This window comes from Chionomys nivalis, chromosome X (assembly GCF_950005125.1).
Source record: "Chionomys nivalis chromosome X, mChiNiv1.1, whole genome shotgun sequence".
NCBI lineage: Eukaryota > Metazoa > Chordata > Mammalia > Rodentia > Cricetidae > Chionomys > Chionomys nivalis.
Window position 1 is genome coordinate 111832914 of NC_080112.1, and position 12924 is coordinate 111845837.

The following is a 12924-nucleotide window of genomic DNA, read 5'->3' on the forward strand; positions in this document are numbered from 1 at the left end:
TACCCTCTTGTTTAGCTTCTTTAGGATCACAAATTATAGACTCAGTGGCCCCTATCCATGGCTAGAAACCAATTATGAGTGAGTACATCCCATGATCTTCTTTTTGGGTCTGGGTTACCTCACTCAGGATCGTATTTTCTATTTCCATCCATTTGCATGCAGAATTCGAGAAGTCATTGTTTTTTACCGCAGAGTAGTACTCTAATGTATATATATTCCACACTTTCTTCATCCATTCTTCTATTGAAGGGCATCTAGGTTGCTTCCAGGTTCTGGCTATTACAAATAATGCTGCTATGAACATAGTTGGACAAATGCTTTTGTCATATGCTAGGGCATCTCTTGGGTATATTCCCAAGAGTGCTATTGCTGGGTCCAGGGGTAGGTTGATCCCAATTTTTCTGAGAAACCGCCACACTGATTTCCAAAGTGGTTGCACAAGTTTGCAGTCCCACCAGCAATGGATGAGGGTACCCCTTTCTCCACAACCTCTCCAGCAAAGGCTATCCTTGGTGTTTTTGATTTTAGCCATTCTGACAGGTGTAAAATGATATCTCAAAGTTGTTTTGATTTGCATTTCTCTGATCGCTAAGGAGGTTGAGCATGACCTTAAGTATCTTTTGGCCATTTTAACTTCTTCTGATGAGAATTCTCTGTTCAGTTCAGTGCCCCATTTTTTAATTGGGTTAATTATCCTTTTAAAGTCTAGTTTCTTGAGTTCTTTATATATTTTGGAGATCAGACCTTTGTCTGTAGCGGGGTTGGTGAAGATCTTCTCCCAGTCAGTAGGCTGCCTTTTTGTCTTAATGACAGTGTCCTTTGCTTTACAGAAGCTTCTCAAGTTTCAGGAGGTCCCATTTATTCAATGTTGCCCTTAATGTCTGTGCTGCTGGGGTTATACATAGGAAGCGATCTCCTGTGCCCATATGTTGTAGGGTACTTCCCATTTTCTCTTCTATCAGGTTCAGTGTGTTCAGATTGATATTGAGGTCTTTGATCCATTTGGACTTGAGTTTTGTGCATGGCGATAGATATGGGTCTATTTTCATTCTTCTACAGGTTGACATCCAATTGTGCCAGCACCATTTGTTGAAGATGCTTTCTTTCTTCCATTGTATACTTTTAGCTCCTTTATCGAAAATTAGTTGTTCATAGGTTTGTGGGTTAAAATCCGGGTCTTCTATACGATTCCATTGGTCGACTGCTCTGTTTTTATGCCAGTACCACGCTGTTTTCATTACTGTAGCTCTGTAATAGAGTTTGAAGTCAGGGATGGTAATGCCTCCAGAAGTTCCTTTATTGTATAAGATTGTTTTGGCTATCCTGGGTTTTTTGTTTCTCCATATAAAGTTGATTATTGTCCTTTCAAGATCTGTGAAGAATTTTGATGGGATTTTAATGGGGATTGCATTGAATCTATAGATTGCCCTTGGTAGAATTGCCATTTTTACTATGTTGATCCTCCCAATCCAGGAGCAAGGGAGATCCTTCCATTTTCTGGTATCCTCTTCAATTTCTTTCTTCAATGCCTTAAAGTTCTTGTCAAATAGATCTTTCACTTCCTTGGTTAGAGTTACCCCAAGATAGTTTATGCTTTTTGTGGCTATCGTGAAAGGTGATGATTCTCTTATTTCCCTCTCTGCTTCCATATCCTTTGTGTATAAGAGGGCGACTGATTTTTTGGAGTTGATCTTGTATCCTGCCACATTACTAAAGGCGTTTATCAGCTGTAGGAGTACTTTGGTGGAGTTTTTGGGGTCGCTCATGTACACTATCATATCATCTGCAAATAATGCAAGTTTAACTTCTTCCTTTCCAATTTGAATCCCCTTTATCCCCTTATGTTGTCTTATTGCTATTGCTAAAACTTCGAGAACTATATTGAAGAGGTATGGAGAGAGTGGACAGCCTTGGCGTGTTCCTGATTTTAGTGGGATGGCTTTAAGTTTCTCTCCATTTAATTTGATATTAGCTGTCGGCTTGCTGTATATAGCTTTAATTAAATTTAGGTATGACCCTTGTATCCCTAATCTCTCCAAGACTTTTATCATAAAGGGATGTTGAATTTTGTCAAATGCTTTTTCAGCGTCTAATGAAACGATCATATGGTTTTTTTCTTTCAGTTTATTTATATGATGGATTACATTGATAGACTTGCGTATGTTAAACCAGCCCTGCATCTCTGGTATGAAGCCTACTTGATCATAATGGATAATTTTTCTAATGTGTTCTTGGATTCGGTTTGCCAGAATTTTGTTGAGGATTTTTGCATCGATGTTCATGAGTGAGATTGGCCTGTAATTTTCTTTCTTGGTTGGGTCTTTGTGTGGTTTTGGTATCAGAGTTACTGTAGCTTCATAAAAGGAATTTGGCAATGACTCTTCTGTTTCTATATTGTGAAATACCTTAAGGAGTATAGGTATTAGGTCTTCTTGGAAGTTCTGGTAGAATTCCGCATTGAAACCATCTGGTCCTGGACTTTTTTTGGAAGGGAGGTTTTTGATAACTGCTTCTAATTCTTCACGACTAACAGGTCTATTTAGGTTGTTCACCTGGTCCTGGTTTAACTTTGGTATATGGTATTTATCTAAAAAAGTGTCCATTTCTTTTACATTTTCCAGTTTTGTGGCATACAGGCTTTTGTAGTAAGATCTAATGATTCTCTGAATTTCCTCTGTGTCTGTGGTTATGTCTCCCTTTTCGTTTCTGATCTTATTAATTTGCAAATTCTCTCTCTGCCGTTTGATTAGTTTGGATAGGGGTTTATCAATCTTGTTGATTTTCTCCAGGAACCAGCTTTTTGATTTATTGATTCTTTCAATTGTTTTCTGTGTCTCTATTTTGTTGATTTCAGCCCTCAGTTTGATTATTTCCAGTCTTCTACCCCTTCTAGGTGAGTCTGCTTCTTTTTTTTCTAGAGCTTTCAGGTGGGCTGTTAAGTCTCCAATGTGTGCTTTCTCTGTTTTCTTTAAGTGGGCAGTTAGTGCTATGAACTTTCCTCTCAGGACTGCTTTCATAGTGTCCCATAGGTTTGAGTATGTTGTTTCTTTATTTTCATTGTCTTCAAGGAAGACTTTAATTTCTTTCTTTATTTCTTCCTTAATCCAGGTATGGTTCAGTAGTTGACTATTCAGTTTCCATGAGTTTGTGGGCTTTCTGGGTGTAGCATTGTTGCTGAATTCTAGCTTTAATCCATGGTGATCTGATAAGATACAGGTGGTTATTAATATTTTTTTGTAACTGTGAATGTTTGCTTTGTTACCGAGTATGTGGTCGATTTTTGAGAAGGTTCCATGAGCTGCAGAGAAGAAGGTATATTCTTTCCTATTTGGGTGGAATATTCTATAGATGTCTGTTAAGTCCATTTGATTCATTACCTCCATTAATTCTCTTATTTCTCTGTTAGGTTTCTGTCTGATTGACCTGTCCATTGGTGAGAGAGGAGTATTAAAGTCTCCTACTATTAATGTGTGCAGTTTGATGGCTGCCTTGAGTTTTAACAATGTTTCTTTTACGTACGTGGGTGCTTTTATATTAGGGGCATAGATATTCAGGATTGAGATTTCATCCTGATGAATTGTTCCTGTTATGAGTAGAAAATGTCCCTCTCCATCTCTTCTGATTGATTTAAGTTTGAAGTCAACTTTGTTAGAAATTAGTATGGCCACACCTGCTTGTTTCCTAGGTCCATTTACTTGATAAGCCTTATCCCAGCCCTTTACTCTGAGTAGGTGCCTGTCTTTGTGGTTGAGGTGTGTTTCTTGTAAACAGCAGAATGTTGGATCCTGTTTTCGTATCCAATCTCTTAGTCTGTGCCTTTTTATAGGTGAGTTGAGTCCATTGACATTAAGTGATATTAATGACCAGTGGTTGTTAACTCCGGTCATTTTTTTTTAGTAGTAGATTTTGTGTGTTTCCCTTCTTTGAGATGTGCTGGTAAAGGGTTTCTAGATGTCTGAGTTACTGTGGTCATTGTTGGACTCCTTGATTAGTGATTTTCCTTCTATTACTTTCTGTAAGGCTGGATTTGTGGCTACGTATTGTTTAAATTTGTTTTTATCCTGGAAAATTTTGTTTTCTCCATTTATAGTGAACGAAAGCTTGGCTGGGTATAGTAGTCTGGGCTTGCATCCATGGTCTCTTAGTTTCTGCAGTACATCTATCCAGGACCTTCTGGCTTTCATGGTTTCCATAGAGAAGTCAGGTGTAAGTCTGATAGGTTTACCTTTATAAGTAACTTGGCCTTTTTCCTTTGCTGCTCTTAGTATTCTTTCTTTATTCTGTATGCTTTGTGTTTTGATTATTATATGGCGAGAGGATGTTTTTTTTTGATCCAGCCTATTCGGTGTTCTGTATGCTTCTTGAACCTTCATAGGTATATCTTTCTTTAGGTTGGGAAAGTTTTCTTCTATAATTTTATTAAATATATTTTCTGGACCGTTGAGCTGCGCTTCTTCTCCTTCTTCTATTCCTATTATTCTTAGGTTTGGTCTTTTTATTGTGTCCCATATTTCCTGAATGTTTTGTGATGAGAATTTGTTGGCCTTGCTGTTTTCTTTGATCAGCGTGTTTATTTTCTCTATGGTATCTTCAGAATCTGAGATTCTTTCTTCTATCTCTTGTATTCTGTTGGTTATGCTTGTTTCTGTAGTCTCTATTCGTTTACCTAGATTTTCCCTGTCCAGCTGGCCTTCTGTTTGTGTTTTCTTCTTTGCCTCCATTTCAGTTTTTAAGTCTTGAACTGTTTCCATTATTTGTTTGATTGTCTTTCCTTGGTTTCCTAGGGTATCATTCACTGATTTACTCAATTCTTCAAACTTTCTGTTATACTTCTCATCCATTTCTATAAGGGCATTTTTTACATGCTGTTTAAGGGCGTCAATCACTTTCATAAAGTCAATTTTATCTACTTCTTCATGATTAAGGTGTTCATGTCCTCCTGTTGTGAGGTCGCTGGGTTCTGGTGGTTTCATATAGTTTTTCAGATTGTTGGGTGAATTCTTGCATTGGCGCCTGCCCATCTCTTTCTCCGAATGCTCCCCTATGGATCTTCTTTTACCGGATCAGGTCTCCTTGCCTACTGATGTACTTTCCCAGTGATGGCACCCTGCAGTGATAGCTCTCCTGGTGCTCCAGTGATGTCTCTCCTGGTACCAATATCAGATCTCTGTGCCCAAAGACGGCAATCCTGGTACCCAGATTAGCTCTACCACTGATGGCTCTCCTGGTGCCAAGATCAGATCTCCGTGCAGGTTGGGTAGTTCGTAAACAAAGGCCTTACCTTGTTTGGTGGAGGCAGGCCAGTGAACCAAAGGAAGTCTCGCCTGCCCACTTGCCCTGAGGATTTGCCCCCAGCGCCAGACAGATTGAGCTGGATGGTGTTATGTGCCCAAAGAGGAAAGGGGGCAGAAGGAAGAAGGGTTCTGGATGCAAGCTGGGTGGGACAAGAAGAGAGAGGCAGTATGCAGGGTGTAGAGCCCCTGCAGGGAACCCAGGGAGTATAGGGTGGGGGATGAGGAACTTCAGAGTTCCCTGTCCAGGGCTGCTTCTGCCGCCAGTCAGGTCACAAACTCACCCCGCTGCTGTCTCTCCTGGTGCCTAGATCAGATCTCCATGCAGGTTGGGTAGTTTGTAAACAAAGGCCTTACCTTGCTTGATGCAGGCAGGCTGGAGAGACAAAGGAAGTCTCCTCTGCCTACTTGCCCTGAGGATTTGCCCCCAGCGCCAGACAGACTGAGCTGGATGGTGTTATGTGCCCAAAGAGGAAAGGGGGCAGAAGGAAGAAGGGTTCTGGATGCAAACTGGGTGGGACAAGAAGAGAGAGGCAGTATGCAGGGTGTAGAGCCCCTGCAGGGAGGCAAGGGAGTATAGGGTGGGGGATGAGGAACTTCAGAGTTCCCTGTCCAGGGCTGCTTCCGCTGCCGCTGGTCAGGTCACAAACTCACCCAGCTGCTGTCTCTCCTGGTGCCTAGATCAGATCTCCCTGCAGGTTGGGTAGTTTGTAAACAAAGGCCTTACCTTGCTTGATGCAGGCATGCTGGAGAGACAAAGGAAGTCTCCTCTGCCTACTTGCCCTGAGGATTTGCCCCCAGCGCCAGACAGACTGAGCTGGATGGTGTTTATGTGCCCAAAGAGGAAAGGGGGCAGAAGGAAGAAGGGTTCTGGATGCAAGCTGGGTGGGACAAGAAGAGAGAGGCAGTATGCAGGGTGTAGAGCCCCTGCAGGGAGGCAAGGGAGTATAGGGTGGGGGATGAGGAACTTCAGAGTTCCCTGTCCAGGGCTGCTTCCGCTGCCGCTGGTCAGGTCACAAACTCACCCCGCTGCTGTCTCTCCTGGTGCCTAGATCAGATCTCCATGCAGGTTGGGTAGTTTGTAAACAAAGGCCTTACCTTGCTTGATGCAGGCAGGCTGGAGAGACAAAGGAAGTCTCGTCTGCCTACTTGCCCTGAGGATTTGCCCCCAGCGCCAGACAGACTGAGCTGGATGGTGTTATGTGCCCAAAGAGGAAAGGGGGCAGAAGGAAGAAGGGTTCTGGATGCAAGCTGGGTGGGACAAGAAGAGAGAGGCAGTATGCACGGTGTAGAGCCCCTGCAGGGAGCCCAGGGAGTATCCATAGGATGGTTTTGAAAGAATGTTTGTAAATCTGCAGATAATTTTCCTACACCTCGTTTTATTGTACAGACAGTACTACAACTTCCCATGTGAAGAGGATTAAACAAATCATACAAACACACTTTACAGATGTTATTCTTGTATTCAGTAAGAACATTAACACTCTTTAAGTACTGTTTTCTCTTGTAAAGTTTTGACTGACAAGGAGAAAAGGTCAAGTGAGGGAGAGTGGAAGGGACGGTTATACAATGTTTACAAATAAACATAATTTACAAATTCTCAATTTAGAATCACTCTTCTTGTGATGTTAGTTTCTGACACTGGATGCAGTCGCAGGTATTTAATTGACTACAGGGTCTCTCACTAGAACCTTCTTTTACCACTGAACTGGAATTCTTGATTGAAGACCAGCTGATATCAACACTTAGGCATTCATCTCAGTCTTGACAAGTACTTATTAACCTCTGGGATAAAATAGCTAACACCAGGAGAATGGACAATCACACCACAGTGACAATGTTCCTTCTGTGGGGATTTTTCCAGTTTCCCAGAACTGCAGAGTTTACTCTTTGTTGTGATTCTACTCTACCATGTGACTATTCTCCTAGCAAATGCATTATGGTGACCATCAAGCTCAACCACAACCTTCATACCCCTATGTACTTTTTCCTCTTTGCTCTTTCATTTTCAGAAACCTGCACCACTATGGTGATCTTAATCTGGTTGTTGGTGGATTTGTTACCAGAGAACAAGGACATTTCTCTCCATGAGTGTGCCACACAGATGTTTTTCTTCTTTGGATTGGCAGCCAACAACTGTTTCATCATGTCTGCTATGTCCTATGATCATTACACTGCTATCTATAAGCCCCTGCATTATCCCATCTTTATGACTAGAAAGATCTGCTTCCAGCTTATCATGGCCTCTGGGGTGGTTGGTTTCTCAGTTTCTCTGTACATTGTCATCATAATATTCAACTTGTCTTTTTGTAACTCCATCACTCAGCACTTTTTTTTGTGACATTGCACCTGTGATTGCCCTTGCCTGTAACTGTACTTTTCTTTAGAAAATGATTCTCCTTGCATTAACTGTGTTTGTGTTGGTGGGCAGCTTTATTTTGATCATGATTTCTTATGTCTTCATTGTGTCCATAGTTGTAAAGATGCCCTCTGCCAAAGAAAGGTATAAGACCTTATCAACTTGCTCCTCCCACTTCACTGTGGTGTTCATACATTACGGATTTGCTTGCTTTGTCTATCTGAGGCCCAAGAATCGTGACACCTTCAGAAATGACACACTGATTGCAGTGACATACACTGTTCTGACACCTCTGCTCAACCCCATCATTTACAGTTTAAAGAACAAAGACATGAAGACAGCTCTGAGAAAAATACTGGATCATGTAATTAAGGGCTTTCTTCAAATGTTAAATAAAAGAGCTTGAACATTTGAAAAGCTGAAATGATTTTGTTAAATAAATGATGAAAAGTGGAGTACTTCCAATAAAAATAATAACAGTGCCCAAAGAAATGGAAGTGCCCAATTGCCTGATAAGTTTTAGTTTCTTATTTATTTTACTACAAAGCCAGCAGTCAGCCATGAAAACATACATACAAGTACATCAACTGAGCAAATTGGATTTACATATTTAGAAATATTCATGTATGTAACAACAATTCATTTTAAAAAGAGGCCATGAACTTGAAAGAGAACAATGAAGGATACATGGACAAGTTCAGAGGAAGGGTAGGGTTGCAGGAAATGATGTAATAATAATCTCAAAAAATAAAAGGAACAATTAAGAAACAAGATGGTAATTTCAAATATTAGAATATTATTACATATTTACAATAATATATAGAGGGATCATATAGTAGAAATTGTTTTAAAAAACTTGTTTAAAAATTCCATGTTTTCATAACATTTGCCTTTTAACAAGAAAATAATATTAACACAAACAGTAAGAGAGAGCCGGGCGGTGGTGGCGCATGCCTTTAATCCCAGCACTCGGGAGGCAGAGGCAGGCGGATCTCTGTGAGTTCGAGACCAGCCTGGTCTACAAGAGCTAGTTCCAGGACAGGCTCCAAAACCACAGAGAAACCCTGTCTCGAAAATCAAAAAAAAAAAAAAAAAAAAAAAAAAAACAGTAAGAGAGAGAAAAAAAGAGAGAAAGAAGCCGGGCGGTGCTGGCGCATGCCTTTAATCCCAGCACTTGGGAGGCAGAGGCAGGCGGATCTCTGAGTTCGAGGCCAGCCTGGTCTACAAGAGCTAGTTCCGGGACAGGCACCAAAGCTACAGAGCAACCCTGCCTTGAAAAACCAAAAAAAAAAAAAAAAAAAAAAAAAGAGAGAGAGAGAGAAAGAAAGAAAGAATAAACTTACATTCAAAAGAAACATGGCAAACCCACATGTTTAGAATTGACTAACCTTTGGGTCACATACCACTGTCTTCTCCCACCATAATCTGTGCCACCTCTTAACTTACAAAGGCTTATAAATCCTACCCCCTTCCCAAGTTCTTTCCATCCAGGTGGCATTGGGAGAAGATGCCACGCTCACTTTCCAATGTTTCCCACCCCTTAATATCTCAAATCTCCTACCTCAACCTAATGTTAATGATTCCTCATCTCATTCCTGCATTGAGATCCTAGAGGATCTACTGCCCTACCCCTCACATATACAGGAAAGCAAACTGTCCCAGGCCACTTATAACTGGCATACATATGGCAGCTCCTTTTTATGTGATGGGACCCGTAGAGCTGGCTATACCATAGTATTGGATACTGAGATAGTGGAGGCATGGGCACTCCCTGCCCATACCACTAATCGACAGGCTGAGCTGATAGCTCTCACCTGTGCCTTTCAGTTGGCAAAGGGACAATCTTTAAATGTTTATACAGACTCTAAATATTCCTTTCATATCCTCCTGTCCCACGTGGCTATCTCGAAGGAGCGTGGGCTACTTACAATGAAAGGAGGATCCATAACTAACTCAGGTTACATTACGGACCTGTTAAAAGCCTCCCATCTCCCCAAAGCTATAGGAATTATAGACTGTCAGTCTCATCAGACTGACAGTTCCATTATTTCCAAGGGCAGCTAAAACAGCAATATGCCAAAGTCAGACCTACCTCAATAACCTCAGGGGGTCCATACAGTACAGCCCACATTCTCACTGACACCCAACAAATTCTGTCCTACCTATATCAGCTCTTTCATCCTAATAGCAATGCTCTTTTTCATTTTGTTAAGGCTCACCTCGAATCTATCCCTGAGGACATTAAGTTCCTAAAAGCTATCACTGCCTTCTGTCAAATCTGCCAAAAGTCAGATCCCAAGACCAAATTCTGTAGCTTCCCTTTTCTTACCCACCAGGCCAGGGGCTCCCTTCCAGAAACTGACTGGCAGATAGATTTTACTCATATGCCCACAGTCAAAAGAGTTAAATATCTCCTGGTTTTGGTGGATACAATGTCTGGGTGCATTTTCCACCACTAATAAAAGGGCCCACACAGTCTCTGATGTTCTTCTCCAAGAAATCATCCCCTGGTTTGGAATCCCAACCTCTCTTCAGTAAGATAATAGCCCTGAGTTCACTTCCCAGATTTCCCAAAATGTGTCTAAGGCTCTTAACATTCCTTGGTGATGAAGGAAGGTCATTGGTTGAAAAATAAAGAAACTGTTTGGCCCTCATAGGTTAGAACGTAAGTGGGTGGAGTAAACAGAACAGAATGCTGGGAGGAAGAGGAAGTGAGCTCAGACTTGATAGCTCTCCTCTCTGGAGCAGATGCGATGAAGCTCCGACTCAGGATGGACATAGGCTAGAATCTTCCTGGTAAGCGCACCTTGGGGTGCTACACACATTATTAGAAATGGGCTAGTCCAGGTGCGAGGGTTAGCCGAGAAGAAGCTAGATATAATGGGCCAAGCAGTGTTTAAAAGAATACAGTTTGTGTGTTGTTATTTTGGGGCATAAGCTAGCCAGGCGACCAGGAGCTGGGGCAGCAGGAACACAGCCCACATCTCCTACTACACCTTGGCATTTTCATATCCCATACCACCCTCAGTCTTCAGGGAAGGTAGAACAAATTAACCACTCCTTAAAAAATGTTCTTGTTAAAATGTCACAGGAACTTTATCTTGACTGGGTAAAACTCTTGCCTCTGGCCCTCCTTAGGCTTAGGAACCTTCCCAAATGCTCCCTTTTCATCTCACCCTTTGAACTCATGTGTGGGCAGCCAATTTTAACACCCGGCCTCTCACCTAAAACCTCTCCCCTTCCTGATCACCTATTTACTCCCCTATTATCTCACCTACACTCCCTACAGTGGGATTTTACCTACCACTCATTACCTCAACCCTGTGCTAACCCATGCCCACCACTGATTAAAATAGGAGATCAGGTATTATTTTCTCCCCCAGGCCAACATCCCTCACCTTTTCCCTTAAATGGAAGGGTCCCGTCAGAATAATTCTTTTGACTCCCACAGCTGCTAAGCTTGAGGGAATTCCTCATTGGATTCACCTGTTACATCTTAAACCATTTACTCCTCCAGCTCAAGATGACCACTCATACACAGTAACTCAGACAGGACCCTGTTCCCTTAGGTTCCAAGCTCAGCCTCTCTTACTCCAGTTCAAAAAACATAAAGGTCCTGCCCTTATTCAACTCTCAGACTAAAGTTGTGAGTCATGGGAGTAAAAAGTAAAGAAGTAAAAGAAGTAAAAAAAAAAAAGAAAGAAAGAAAAAGCAAAGTAGGTGAGTTTAAATACCACTTCTCAAAATGTTCCAAAGAAACATGTGATACAGGAGGAAGATGACATAAAAGAACAAGGAAACAGGTGGATCATGTACAAACACATTTAAATAGAAATCAGCATTTTATTTAAACAAAGGAAAATGTGCATTCGTAAGAATGGATCAAGTGTGCAAAATCCATGGAAGGAACCGTATCTCTATTATTTTCTGCTACACATTCTCAGAGTCTAATGGGCAATGAATACTAAAACTCAATAAAAGATGCTCTAATGAATCTAGTCTATTATATCATTTCCTGGTTTATGAATTCATGATTGTTTTGCTATTTTTATCTCCTAGGATATTGTAATTAGTATAATTTTCCTTAAGTGACTAACCCCCCAGAAAGGATCTTTACTCACAATTTTAACTCAGTTATTAACTGTATCTACAGACATAGTAATGCTTAGATTTGTCAACTTGACAAGCTGGAATCACATGGGAATAGATTATCAATTAAGGTTATCTGTTCAGACTGGCCTGTGGGGATATCTGTGGGAGATTTTCTTGATTACATCTATTTGGGTGGGAAGGTTCTCCCATCATTCCCTAGGCAACGATCCTGAATTCTGTTACTAACAGACAAAGCACTCTGGAAGAAAGAGTGCATTTATTCACTATGCCTCTGTCCTTTATTGTGAATGTAATGTGACAAGTTCCCTCAACCTCCCACCATGGTTACTCCTACAATTCTGTATTTTTACCTGGGACACTCTCCTTGTAAGTTGTATTTGTATCAGCACTTGATAAAGGTAACAAAAACAACAAAAAAGGAGATTGCAGCATCACAATTGTACATCAGGTCAACATATTTAGGCCTGGATCAAAAAAATAAAATAAAAATATTCAGACCACTTATAAAACCATCAATGAATAAAGAAAAATAAGATGAGAACATTTGTGTATTTTCCCATACACGTTTTGCTGATTTAAATACCACTAATTCATGTACTGGGTATCCTCCAAGGGTCTCCCTTAATGAACTAATACTACTGAATGAGGCTTCTATTGCTTTTACCTACTACTAAGATATATTCATTTTGCTTTTTATTTGTTAATAAACATCAACAATCTTTGGCATTTTAAAAAAGTAACTGTAAGTGAAACATTGTCCTTCCATAAAAAACTAAGAAATATTGTTTAATTTTTGAATGTAGAATTGAGGTGAATAAAAGTAGGGTCTTTTATTTAATTTGGTTATATCATTCTCCTGCATCAGCAACAGGAGGTCTGAGCCTAACTATTATGCACAGCAAATTCCTAATGATTGTTATTTTTCTATTATTGTAGTAATTTGAAACAGTAAAAACTTTCCCCTATGCACAGGAAAATTTGTAGCTATCCAGCTACACCCATATCTAATCAGAAAGGAATAAATTCTGGTGCTGGGGAGAAAATACCTTGCTAAATTCACCTAATTTTTCTTCTTAATCTTATTTATAACCTTCATTAATTTTCCTTTGTATTTACTGTACAAATGAAGGGTGGTTCTGGTATTTGATTCATGGAATAACC

The 12924-nt window shown here is 40.6% G+C and overlaps 1 pseudogene; it reads left to right on the forward strand.

Moving 5' to 3' along the window:
* The first annotated feature begins 7104 nt into the window (after window positions 1-7104).
* LOC130867212 (olfactory receptor 10T2-like) lies at window positions 7105-8056 on the forward strand (annotated as a pseudogene).
* Window positions 8057-12924: the final 4868 nt, after the last annotated feature.